Here is a 14,772-nt window from a genome sequence, read left to right as displayed (position 1 = left end):
AATAGGTAAGGAATATTGATACAAAGGTTGATCCATTATAAAAAACTAGAACAAATTACATCCCAAATCTGGTGACAATATATCCTTCCAAGAATTTTGAAACCACCTTTGTTGTGCAATATTTAAGTCTCAACTTCTACCCAGCCCATGAAATAATCTATAGCTGTGAGAACAAACATATGTCCTATTGATTACGGTGGGTTTACAGGACCAATAAAGTCCAACCCCCACTTTGAAAAAGGTTGTACCTTGAACACTAGTTGTAATGGCATCACCAGATGTCTCTCTCTGTTAGCACTAGTTTGACAAATGTGGTATGTACAGACATGTTCAAAAGTATCTTTGAATTTGTAGGCAAAAAATAGCCAAATCTTAAAATCATATGGGCCATAGCTTTTTATGATCTCTTTCTTGTACCATATTTATCATGAAACTACTTCAAACCCTCTTTTGCTTCTTCTCATCCCAAATACTTTAGGTAAATCCCTTCGTAGTTCATTTTATACAATTTCCTATTTTGCATCATGTAAGATTTTGACTTCATCTTGAAGCCTCTATGCTAGGAACTATTCATCCAATTGGGGTATTGATTTTGTAAAAGATAGTAAAAAATATTCTAATACCAAACATTTGTTATTATACCTTGGTCAATTTCAACTTGAGATACTATAATCTTCTTCTATTGATCTTCTGTGCTGATTTTGTTGTCAAATCTAAATTGATTCTCATTTTTTATCTCATTACTAGCTATCATCTTTGTCAATCCCTATCCTCTAACTAAATTTATTGGTTTAATCTCTAGATCAAACTCTTGTAGTATTGTCATCCATTTTCCTCATCTGTCACCCAACTTATTTTGCATTAGTATTGTCTTAAGTGCAAGATTAGGCACAATTGCATACACCTTAATCCTTAGTATATAATGGAAATTTTTTTTGACTTTCTTTATTAGAAAAAAAGACCATTTATTGAGATTAGAATAGTTAAACCCAACATTATTTATAGGAAGAATCATGAAAGGAATGGACCTTTCATCCTATTTATCTTTCTTCAGCATAAGAATACCAACAAATGAGTGTTCTAAGGAAAAAGAGTATATTTTAAATGATAACTTATAATCCAGACTAACAAGCATTGGAGCTATGGAAATAGCCACTTTGATGTCTTCAAATGATTTCTTGAGTTGCAAAATCCATTCTATTTTTGGTCCTTTCTTGAGAAGGTCATTAAGAGGGTGCACTATCTCAACAAATCCACTTATAAACTTTCACACAAAATTTATCTTTCCAAAGAAAGATTTGAGTTTTTTATAACTATGTGGGGGTGACAACTTTAGAATAGCTTCAATTCTCTTAGGATCAATGGAGATTTCAGATTTGGATATAATATGACCTAGGAGCTTTCCTTTAGTGACCCCAAATGAACACTTCTATGGATTGAGTGATATGCCATATTTATGACATTGATTGAACACTTATCTTAAATTAGCAATGTGAGTGCTTTGATCCTTTGAAAAGATAGTTAATTCATCCATGTAGATAACTATATATTTTTTTATTAGTCCCTTGAAAGCTTCATCCATGGCTCATTGAAATGTAGCTCCTATAATGATCAACCCAAAAGACATTCTTTGGTATGCAAAAGCTACCATTTTTTCATGAAAGCAGTCTTCAGCCTATTGTCTTCATCAACCATCACCTGATTATACCTAGAATATCCATCTAAGAAAGGCATCATTTTGGATCCATTGACAATTTGTAATACTTCATCAAGTGAAGGCAAGGGATAGTTATCCTTTTGAGATGCTAGATTCAAATTGTAAAAATCCACACAAAGGTGAATTTCTCCAGTCACCAAAACTAAGTTAGCCACCCATGTAGAATAGCATATGGGGAAGATAATATTCGAATTGAGAAACTTCTTAACTTCCTTCATTATCAATTTTTCAATAATGGGATTAATAGGTCTTTTCCTTTGTCAAAAAGGCTTGGCATCTGGTTTCAATGGAATGTCATGTGTGATAATATCAAGATTTTACATTTTTAGCTCTTCATCAGTACCCAGATTAAATGAATCACATTCTTTGATTTCATTTTCTTTAACCATTCTCCTATTAAATGTTGATTCATCATGATAAAAAATACACTCTAACTCAACAATTCCCTTAGGAATAGTGTTATTTTTCAAATTGAGAATCCCATCCTCATCTTCTATTTCTTCCTCCTTAGGTTTGTCATCCAGAATTTTATCAATTGCTTGCCCCTTAAAATGATTGCTGCACATCTTTTTGCACGATGCTTAAAGATATGAATCCTTTCAAACTCCTCTCTTGAAAAGATGATCTGCAATCAAATCCAAGGTTCTGTGCGATCTTGCAACCTACTAGAATCTACTTAGTTCAAGATAAATGTATTTGTTCACAAAGAGGTATTTATTGGCTCATAACAATTTTGGATAAGATGATCAATCTGCTTGTTGTTTCAAAATTATCTAGCAAAAGAGAGATATTTTTTTATATTTTATATTTTTTAATTAATGTGATCTAATAATGCAACTATATAAATTCCTAATTTAACCAAGGGTTAGCAAAGCAAATAACAAAGAAAAGGTAATGAGAAATGAAAGTAAATAGCATGAAAGAAAATTTCCTATTGGACATAAACCATAGTAAAAACATATTTGTGAGTTAAATCATTGAAAAGATTGGGTAGGAAACCAACGAAAATAGATGTAGTGCTTCCTCAAATCCATTGATGCAATCATCAATGGGAATTTAGGAAAACCAAAATATGTTTATCTTCTTATCAAATTACAATGCCATAGAATGTGTGCTCATGCAAGAAGAGAAGCTATGTAGGAACAAAAGGGTGATCTCTTCTCCAACTCTAAATGTTAATAGAATTCATCAACATGTGGAAAACAACATAACTAAAATATCACACAATCACATCAACACAACAAAAATATTGGCTCCATTATTATCATGAACAAGAATCCACAAAAATGACATATTTTGGCAAGAATAACTACACACATAATGAGAGCACCAAAATAATATATTATTGTTAATCTTAGATTTGTTTTAACAATTGAGTGTCTATACACCTTAGTCATTTATAATCTATGTACTTTGTTCATGCCTAATAAAGTAATACATGTTGAGCATAACATGTCAGTTAGTGCATGCCAAGTAACTCTATTGGAAATATAAGAGGAGTAACTAAGAGGGGAGGGGTGAAATTGATCAGTTACCACAAAAATAAATCTCATATCCCTTACATGTTAGTAGAAAATAAAATCTAAAAGCTGAACTCTGCTGAAGCTTAGCAAACACATAAAAAAATGTTGTAACTCGGTGAATACTGAAAATGCTCAGCCAATACTTAACATGCAAATCTTAAAATATTATCTATGATTACTATTACTTTGATTTAGATGCAAACATATAAGAGAAATAGCATGAACACATTTGACACCAAGATTTAACATGGAAACCCAATTTGGAAAAACCACCAATTACAACTAGTTACCAATTTTCAGTCTTCTAAAGTGAGCCCTATTAGGAGCCAATCTTGTTAAATGTTACAAAACACACTATTAGGTGTGACCCTAGTAGAGGATTTAATCACCCTCTTAGGAGTGGCCTTCTTAGATGTTTTTGGAAAATTCAATAGAAATGCCACCTTGTTAGAGGATTTACAAACAACTGTTAAGCTAAATCTGTTAAGAGATTTTGATCACTACTATAATGGTTAGAGAGTAATAATGAGATAAACTAATTTGGGATGCAGCTGAATTGTTGATTACATATCTCAATTTTGGCTTGTATACTTGATCCTTATTGATCGAATGTATCTTTTCAGCTTCACAAGGATATTCTTCTTATCCTTCTGATTTGCTTCCTCTAACCATCATTAAATATTCAATTATCTTCCATGCCTTTTACACACAAATTTAATTCTCAACCTGACTTTATATTTATATCTTTCATATTTTCAAGTTAACTAGCGTATAACTTAGAATAATTAATATTCATCTTCCTAGTTAGCTAGAACCAACAAACAATTCAATTGAACTTATTATGCCAAAACAAGAAAGTCCTTTGTTAGCTAACCTTGCTTGGTAGACACTAACTCAAAAATGATTTTCCTATGTTAACCAAGTAAACTTGGTTAACGCTGCATACTCAAAAAGTTCCATTGGTAACTAAGTGAGCTTGGTTAAAACTGGTTCCATCAAACATTTTCTTCATTAATTGAGTGAGCTTGGTTAACACTAAACTTCTGCAAAATTTCCTTTGACATCTGGGTGAACTCAATAGATGTTGTCTTCTAAACTAGGCAAACTTTGGAATGCTTGAAAAACATAAAAAACTATTTTCAATGTCTGTGTGAGCTCGACACACACTGACTGGTAATGATATGATATTTTGTGTAACATCAAAGACAATACACAATTAATTAATTGTTCCAACAATATCTATCTTTGGTATTGATGGCAACACAATATGTCATAATATAATGAAATTTTTAGAGCAACAATAGAGTAAGGAATTACCCTTAGTTTCATTCTAATTTTGATCCATGAGAACTCCCTCTATTAGTGTGAACTATTTCTGTCTGCTACAACTTCTCTCCTTCTTTGGTGTTGATGGAAACACAACATGTCATAATACAATGAAATTTTTAGAGCAAGAATAAAGTAAGGAGAATATCCTTAGTTTCATTCTGATTCTCATCCATGAGAACTCCCTTTATCAATGTGAACTCTTTTTATTTGTAGTTTCTCCCTCTATCAAAAAAAATCTATCTACTATAATTTCTCTACCTTTGATATCAAACAAAGTTCATTCTCCCTTTGTACATCTCTTTACATTTTATCTATGAGATATAATAGAAAAATTCTCCCTCTTTGACATCTTATGACAAAGACAATAATCAATGAATATCAATGTACCTCAAGTACTAATTCATTTGCAATATGCCATTGTCAATACTGCATCAACTATTTGATCTTTAACATGCTCTTGTTGATGCATCACTAAACTTGATTTAGTGAGCTTCAGATAGGAGAATGACCCCTAGCTTACCTCTTAGATACAAAAATGCATCCTTAGGTAATGTCTTGGTGAATATGTCTACAATTTGTTCTTTTGTATTTACATGTTTCAATATGACTTCTTTATCTTGTACTAATTCTCTCAAGAAATGATATTTATAGCAATGTGTTTTGTTTTGGTATGCATCACTGGATTCTTTGATATATTGATTGCACTGGTGTTACCACATTATATAACCAATTGATCTTTGATCTCTATCTTCATACCTGCCAATAGTTGTATAAACCAAACAATATTAGAACAATTGACTATTGCTGCCACATATTTTGCCTCTACTATGGACTAATAGATATAATTATGTTTTTTTTTTGTCCAAGACACTAGTCTTTTATGAAGAAAGAATACTCCACCACTAGTGCTTTTTCTTTCATCAATACTTCCTTCCCAATCAATATCTATGAATACTTTTAAATCTAAATTGTCTTCTATTTTGTACCATAAACCACATTCTTCAATACCTTTTAGATATCTCATGATTATTTTGATTTCCATCATGTGATTTTCTTTGGGATTTCTTGAGAATCTTGCCACCATATTGACTACTAATGCAATATCAGGCCTTGTATGCACTACATATTACAATTTTTCAATCATTGATCTATATGTGGTCTAATCTACCACTTTGGAATCATCATTTTTGAAAAGCTTATATCCAGTAGAATAGGGGTTCCAACTGGTCTTGAATGTTCCATACCAAATTTATTTAATATCTCCTTAATATATTTAGATTGAGTAATGTAGATAACATCTTTCTTCTGTTGGATCTGAAATCCAACAAATAATTTTATCTCTCCAAACATAGACATCTCAAATTCTTCACTCATTTCTTCTGAAAGTGCCTTGCATAAGTCATCATTTCCTGTAAATAAAGTATCATCAACGAATATTTGTGCTAATACAATATTCTTGTCTAGTCCTTCTTTGATATATAGACTACTATTATTATCTATTCTTTGAAAACTAATCTATACCAAGTAGTAATGAAGTCTTTCATACCAAGCTCTGGGAGCTTTCTTGAGACCATATAATACCTTGTGTAATTTTTAGACCATGTCCTTTTTCTTATGATCTACAAAACCTTTAGGTTGTTCAACACAAAGTTATCCATTAAGAATTTCATTGAAGATTATATATTTTATGTCCATTTGATAAACTCTAAATCATTTATGAACTACATAAGCTAGTAAAGTTCTAACACCTTTTAATCTTGCAATAGGAGGAAAAGTTTCACCATAATCAATACATTCTTCTTGAGAATAGCCTTTATATACTAACCTTGCTTTGTTTCTAGAAACTTCTCCATCTTCATTTATCTTATTTCTGAATACACACTTTATGCTAACTACATTTTTATCCTTGGGTCTACGAACAAGAATCCAGGTCTTATTTATCTCTATTTGTTCTATTTCCTCATTCATTGCTTCAATCCAACATTCACTATCCAAAGCATCTTTAATATTTCTAGGTTCAAATTTAGCAAGTAAACATGTACCTTTCAATTTGTGTCTTGTCATTTTTCCATCTGATTTGTCTCTGATGATCTGATCAGGTGCATGATGCCTTTTGACATATCTTGCTAACACAGGTTCTTTGGATTTGGTGTTTATTTCATTGATTTCATCATGAACTTCTGTCTTAAGCTCAGGTTCAACCATCTATGACTCAAGTCCATCATACTCATTTTGCTTTGGTAATAGCTTAGTAGCCTCTAACTATGACTTGGGTCCTTTAGATTGTGACTTAGGTTGCACAAATTGCAACATGATAGATGTTGGAGATTTTGGGGACTTGGGAGGTGAAGGCTCATATCTAATAGATAGATTTAGTACGGTATCAGGTTCATAGTAAAAAAAAATTTTCAATAATCCTGAGGCTCTTTGTTACTTTCTTCTTCACTCTTTTTTGCAAATTATTAGTTCTCATATGTGCACTTTCTATGATTTTATGAGTAGAAAAATTCAAATATTTATAAGCTTTACTTCTATAGTAGTATCCTAGGAATATGCTTTATTCACCTTTGACATCAAATTTACCCTTCCTAGATTCTTTCAAGATATAACTTTTTCTACCAAATACTTTCAACTAACTTACATTAGGTTTTTAGGCAAATGATAGCTCATAAGCAGTTTGATTTGAGACTTTCTTCAATTGTACCTTGTTCAAGGTATGTACTATAGTTCTAATAGCTTCCTTCTAGTATTTTGTTGCAACATTCTTTTCTATCATCAATGTTCTTGCACAATCCATGATGGATCTTTTCCTTCTTTCAGCTATACCATTTTGATCAGGTGGACCAAGGGCTAATACTTGTCTTTTAATTCCTGTTTCAATGTAGAATTCATTAAATTCATTGGAGATGAATTCACCACCTCTGTCTACTCTTAAACATTTCAACTTCTTTCCAGTTTCTTTTTCTACTCATGCCAGATACCACTTGAATTTTTGAAAAGCTTTAGATTTTTTTTTAGATACATTACAGTCATCATTCTAGAATAGTCATCAACAAAAAGAAAAAAAAACTTATCTCCACTGTAACTCTCTATTTCAATAGGTCCACATAAGTTTGTATGAACAAGCTCTAAATCTTCTTCAGAATGATAGTTCTTTCTTTTGAAACTAGTTTGTCCCATCTTGCCAATTTGATAGTTTTTGCATAAACTCATATCAAATTTTCTCAAGCTAGGAATACCCATTACTCTTCTTTCCTTGCTTATTTTAACTAGATTATCAAAGTTTACATGACATAATCTTTTGTGTCATAACCATCTTTCTTCTACTTGAGCAATAAAACATGAACTTTCACTGAGATCTAGATAGAATAGGTTACCTTTTGTTTGCTTGCTAGATCCAACTAGATTTCCTTTTCCAACCAGTAGTTTGGCCTTCCCATTCATAAATTCTACCTTGAATCCAATGTTATTCAACTATGCCAATCTCAGTAGAATGTGTTTTAGTCCTTCAACTTAGTAAGTATTATCACATATAAGCTCATTAGTCAATGAGATACATCCTTTTCCTTTTATGAATTAGGGTTCATTTTTTCTAAATCTCACACTACCAACATCATAATATTCCATGTACTCAAATTTTATTTTGTCTCTAGTCATATGATGTGAGAAACCACTGTCAATAATCTATGTATCATTTTTGCTAACATGAGAGATAAATCCCATCTTATCCCCTTCATCATCAGATTCATCTTTTACAACAATATATACCATTTCATCTTTATTATTATCAAAATCTTTAGCTATAAAACAAGATTTATTATCTTTTTCCTTATAGTTTTTGAATTCCTTCTTGCCTTTGTACTTATTACTTTTATTTTCATCCTTGTTTTCTTTTTTTGGGCACCTTGTAGCAATGTGACCAACTTCTTTACAAGAAAAATAGATTACAGGAATCTTACTTTTGTACTTTCCTTTGCCTTCAGAATATTTTCTTACAAGTACGACTTCAACAACTTCAAGATCACTTAACGTTCTTCTTCTTCACTTTTTGATTGATTGGTCTTTGATTTCTTACCTATTTTATTTATTGAGAATTTTTTTGCAAATGTAGACTCAATACCTTTGGAACTAGGAACAAAGTTATCATAGCTATTCAACTCAAAAGTTGTCAATCCGTCAACTACCACATCCAAAGTTATATTTCTATTTAGATCACATCTCATTTCTTGAATAGTAGACAGTCTAATTTCATAGATAGGAAGAAGGGTTCTAAGTAGCTTGCTTAAAATTGTTTTGTCTTCAATATCTCTTCCAGATGCTTTGATTCTTTCCACATATTTTGCAATGTTTTCATCTTTTCTCATTCTCATCTGATCAAATTATCCTCTAAGACTCTCTTCTTTGGCTCTTTTTACATTATCATCTCCTTCATAGATGGCTTTTAGTTTGATCCACATATCATGAGATATAGTATAGATTTTGACTTCATCAAATTCAACATAATTAAGAGTAGATGCAATGTTAATCATCATGATGTTATAATTTTTCTTTCAACAATATCTTCGACTGATAATGTTCGAGTAGGAGATTTTTATTTAGTATGAAGATACTTACAACCTGAATCACTAATAGTTGCTAGATGTAACCTCATAAGTCCTTTCCATGTTGCAAAATTGTCTCAGTTCAACTTGGGAATCTCTCTTCTATAAGACATCCTGATCTTTACCTTAGGTCCTTGAAACCTTCTCTGTAAGCACCAAAAAATCTGATACCAATTACTAGAAATATAAGAGGAGTAACTAATAGGGGAGGAATGAATCAGTTTGTACAATAATAAATCCTAGATCCTTAGATGTTTGTACAAAATAAAATCTAAAAATTGAACTCTACTGAAGCTTGACAAACACACAGAAAAATGTTGTAACTCGATAATATTGAAAATTCTTGGTCAATAATTAACATGCAAATCTTAAGATATTATTTGTCATTACTATTACTTCAATTTAGATGCAAATATATAAGAGAAATAACTTGAACACATTTGACACCAAGATTTAATGTGGAAACCCAATTTGGGAAAACCACCAATTACAACAAGTTATCGATTTTCACTTTTCTGTAGTGAGCCCTATTAGGAGCCAACCTTATTCAAGTTTACAAAACACACTATTAAGTGTGACCTTGTTAAAGGATTTAATCACCCTATTAGGATTGGCCTTGTCAGAGGTCTTTAGACAATTCAATATAAATGTCACATTGTTAAAGGATTTACAAATAGCTATTTAGCCAACACTGTTTAGAGATTTTAATCCGTACTACAAGGGTTAAAGAGTAACAGGGTATGTGTAGGATCATGGTGTACCAAACTATGGCCTTAAGTGGCAGTGAAAAATTAGCAAATTGGGGTTATGTCAACTTGACACATAATTTTAAAGTGGTTATGGAATTTATATAAAAAAATTGTAAAAAAATATTTGTAGGAAATTGAATCTAATTCCTAAACTACTAGGCCTTATCAGGAGGAAAAAAAATTGATAGGTCCAAATTTTGGATTTTAATGCAGTACTATGAAAATTTCAGGGCGAAAATAAAAAGTAGGTGTATGTCTGACCACCTTAATAAAAATAAAATGATAATTTTTAAAAATATAATTATAGATATAAAAAGTAGACTCATGCTTGGATGTAACACATATTTTTTGGTATTTTTATTCAAAATAAATAATTAAATATGAATTTTCTACCAAAAAATATTCAGAAAAAAAAACTCCCATGTCTGACCACCTTAACTAATAGAAAATTTTACCAATTTTAAAATTTTTTTTTTCTTATACTAGGAAAAGCATAGAATGTGAGACAACTTTTAGATTTAAAAAATGTTAAACCATTTGAAAGTTATAGCTATTTTTCAATCAGTATGTCAATCAACACTTTACAATAATGTTTAATAAAAATTAACTAATAAATACTTATCTAACTCCAAATTTGACAGCAATTATATCAATGGAATCTTGAGAGTGATATTAAAAAACCTTTTTCGTTTCATTCAATTTCGATTAAAATAACATTGTCAGATGGCTACCCAAAGTCTGAGTGTCACTGAAACCCTCCTCAAATAGGTTTTTTGCGTTGACCAAGTAGGCGTGGTAAATACCAGGCCTAATTGGATATCTGATTTCAAATTAGATATCTGATTCAAAATCAAATATCCGATTTCAAATTGGATATTTGATATGGCCTGGTAAATTCCCACCCATTTTTGGAGGAAAATTTCAAAAGGGAATTTTTTTTTTAAATTTTAAATTTCGAGGGAGACAAATTTAAAGGGAAATAAACTTAAGAGAATAACTTTAGACAATTTTAGAAAAAAATGTATTTCGTGAATATGTGAACATTAATATTATAATTATATTATATTATAGTAATATATATAATAATAATTATTAAATATAATATAGTTCTAAATATAATATAGTGATATATATGATATATATTATTATTAAATATATATAGTAGTATTACATGACAAAATTATTCTATATAATAATATATATTGTTATTATTATTATTATATTAAAATATACAATATAATATAATTATTAAATATAATATTGTCCTTTTGACCCATACGAAAGATTCTAATATGTCTCTAGGGGTCCTAAGGACATATGTCATCATGTAATAGGTCAAAGGGGGTCATCGGTCACCCCATGACCCCCTTCGACCCATATGAAGGATTCTAACATGTCCCAAAGGGTCTTAGAACCCCTAGGGACATATGTCGTCATGTAATGGGTCGAAGTGGGTCATCGGTCAACCTATGACTCCCTTCGACCCATATGAAAGATTCTAACATGTACAGGACCCCTAGGGACATATGTTATCATTTAATGAGTCAAAGTGAGTTATAGGTCAACCTATGACCCCCTTTGACCCATAGGAAGCATTCTAATATGTCCCTAGGGGTCCTAGGACCCCTAGGGACATATGTCATCATGTAATGGGTCGAAGGGGGTCATAGGTCACCATATGACCCCCTTTGACCCATAAGAAGCATTCTAATATGTCATCATGTAATGGGTCAAAGGGGGTCATAGGTCAACCTATGACCCCCTTCGACCCATAAGAAGAATTCTAATATGTCCCTAGGGGTCCTAGGACCCCTAGGGACATATGTCATTATGTAATGGGTGGAAGGGTGTCATAGGTCAACCTATGACCCCCTTCGACCCATAAGAAGGATTTTAATATGTCCCAAGGGGTCTTAAGACCCCTAGGGACATATGTCATCATGTAATGGGTTGAAGGGGGTCATAGGTCACCCCATGACCCCTTTCAACCCATAGGAAGGATTCTAACATGTCCGTCATGTAATGGGTCGAAGTGGGTCATAGGTCAATCTATAACCCTCTTTGACCCATATAAAGCACTCTAATATGTCCCTAGGGGTCTTAGGACTGCTAAGGACATATGTCATCATGTAATGGGTTGAAGGGGGTCATAGGTCAACCTTTGACCCCCTTTGACCCATAAGAAGCATTCTAATATGTCCTTAGGGGTCCTATGACCCCTAGGCAAATATGTCATCATTTAATGGGTCGAAGGGGGTCATAGGGTGACCTATGACCCCCTTCGACCCATAGGAAGCATTCTAATATGTCATCATGTAATGGGTTGAAGGGAGTCATAGGTCAAACTATGACCTGCTTCGACCCATAAGAAGGATTCTAATATTTCCCTAGGGGTTCTAGGACCCCTAGGGACATATGTCCTCATGTAATTGGTCGAAGGGGGTCATAGGTCACCCTATGATCCCCTTCAACCCATAAGAAGCATTATAATATGTCCCTAGGGGTCCTAGGACCCCTAAGGACATATGTATTCATATAATGGGTTAAAGGGGGTCATAGGTCCCTAGGGGTCCTAGTACCCTTAGGGACATATGTCATCATGTAATGGGTCAAAAGGGGTCATAGGTCACCCTATGACCCCTTTCAATCCATAGGAAGCATTCTAATATGTCCCTAAGGGTCCTAGGACCCCTAGGGACATATGTTGTCATGTAATGGGTCAAAGGGGGTCATAGGATCGACCCATATGAAGCATTCTAATATGTCCCTAGGGGTCCTAGGACCCGTAGGGACATATGCCATCATGTAATGAGTCGAAAGGGGTCATCGATCACCCCATGACCCCCTTTGACCCATATGAAGGATTCTAACATGTCCTTAGGGGTCCTAAGACACCTAGGGACATATGTCATCATCTAATGAGTCAAAGTGAGTCATAGGTCAACCTATGCCCCCTTTCAATCCATATGAAGGATTTTAATATGTTCCTAGGGGTCCGAAGACCCCTAGGGACATATGTCATCATGTAATGGGTCAAAGGGGCTCATAGGTCACCTCATGACCCCCTTCAACCCATATGAAAGATTCTAACATGTCCCTATGACCCCTAGGGACATATGTCGTCATGTAATGGGTCAAAGGAGGTCATAGGTCACCCCATGACCCCCTTCGACCAATATGAATGATTCTAACATGTCCCTAGGGGTCCTAAGACCCCTAAGGACATATGTCATCATGTAATGGGTCGAAGGGGTCATAGGCCAACCTATGACCCCTTCGACCCATACAAATGATTCCAATATATCCCTAGGGGTCCTAGGACTCCTAGGGACATATGTCGTCATGTAATGGGTCAAAAAAGGTCATTTATCACCCCATGACCCCCTTCGACCCATATGAAGGATTCTAACATATCCCTAGGGGTCTATAGGAACATATGTCGTCATTTAATGGGTCAAAGTGACCTATGACCCCCTCATGTAATGGGTCGAAGGGGGTCATAGGTCATGCTATGACCCCCTTCGACCCATAAGAAGCATTCCAATATGTCCCTAGGGGTCCTAGGACTCCTAGGGACATATGTCATCATGTAATGGGTTGAAGGGGATCATAGGTCAACCTATGACCCCCTTCAACCCATACGAAGCATTCTAATATGTCCCTAGGGGTCCTAGGACCCCTAAGGACATATGTCGTCATGTGATGGTTCGAAGGGGGTTATAGGTGAACCTATGACCCCCTTTGACCCATACAATGCATTCTAATATGTCCCTAAGGGTCCTAGGACCCCTAGCGACATATGTCATCATGTAACGGGTCGAAGTGGGTCATAGGTCAACCTATGACCCCCTTCGACCCATACAAAGGATTCTAAAATGTCCCTAGGGGTCCTAGGAACATATGTCATCATGTAATGGGTCGAAGGGGGTCATAGGTCACCCCATGACCCCCTCCCACCCATATGAAGGATTCTAACATGTCCCTAGGGGTCTTAGGACCTATAGGGACATATGTCATCATGTAATGGGTTGAAGAGGGTCATAGGTCACCCCATGACCCCCTTCGACATACATACATACATACATACATACATACATACATACATATATATATATATATAATATTTATAGATTATAATACTAATAACATAATATATTATGATATATTAATAACATAGGTCATAATAATAATAATATATTATAGATTATAATAGTAATATATTATAGATAATAATAATAATATATATTAATAAAATATATATAGATAACATATTAAGTTATTATGATTGAGAGAGATGGGCATGGTGAGAGAGAGGGATGGAGCGGGCGGGAACTGCAATTCGAATCACGTTGTTTTGAATCTGGAGAAAGGCGAGAGACAGGAGAGCACGTCTGCAGGAGGGCATGCAGCAAGCGCAGGGCAGGAAACAGAGGGGAAAGATGAGGATGCCTCAAAGGATGGGGACCCATGGGTTATGATGCCCCATCTAGGTGAGAAGATTCCCCCTCCCCCCCATGTGGGCAGTGGGCCGTCTGGGGCATGGGGACGCTAGTCGAATCTATTCGGGATAAAACTATCAGGTAAATCGTCTTTCCCAAAAGTCATTGACAAATCTGATAAGGAGAAAGGTATTTTTGCTCTGGAAATCCCTAGGGAAATTATTGAACACAATATCCTAAGCATGGCGAACACTCTGGTAGGAAAATTTGTAGGGCCAAGACCTAATATTGATGTAGTGAGGACATTTACCAGGAGAAAATGAAACCTTAAAGGGCATGTAGAAGTGACTGCTATGGCCAAAGGCTTCATGTCTTTCGAGTTCTCTTGCTCAGAAGATTTTTCCCATATACTAT

Source organism: Cupressus sempervirens, chromosome 5, assembly GCF_028749045.1.
Source record: "Cupressus sempervirens isolate cs-2001-9-10 chromosome 5, ASM2874904v1, whole genome shotgun sequence".
In the NCBI taxonomy this organism is placed as follows: Eukaryota; Viridiplantae; Streptophyta; class Pinopsida; order Cupressales; family Cupressaceae; genus Cupressus; species Cupressus sempervirens.
This window is presented reverse-complemented; position numbering follows the sequence as displayed.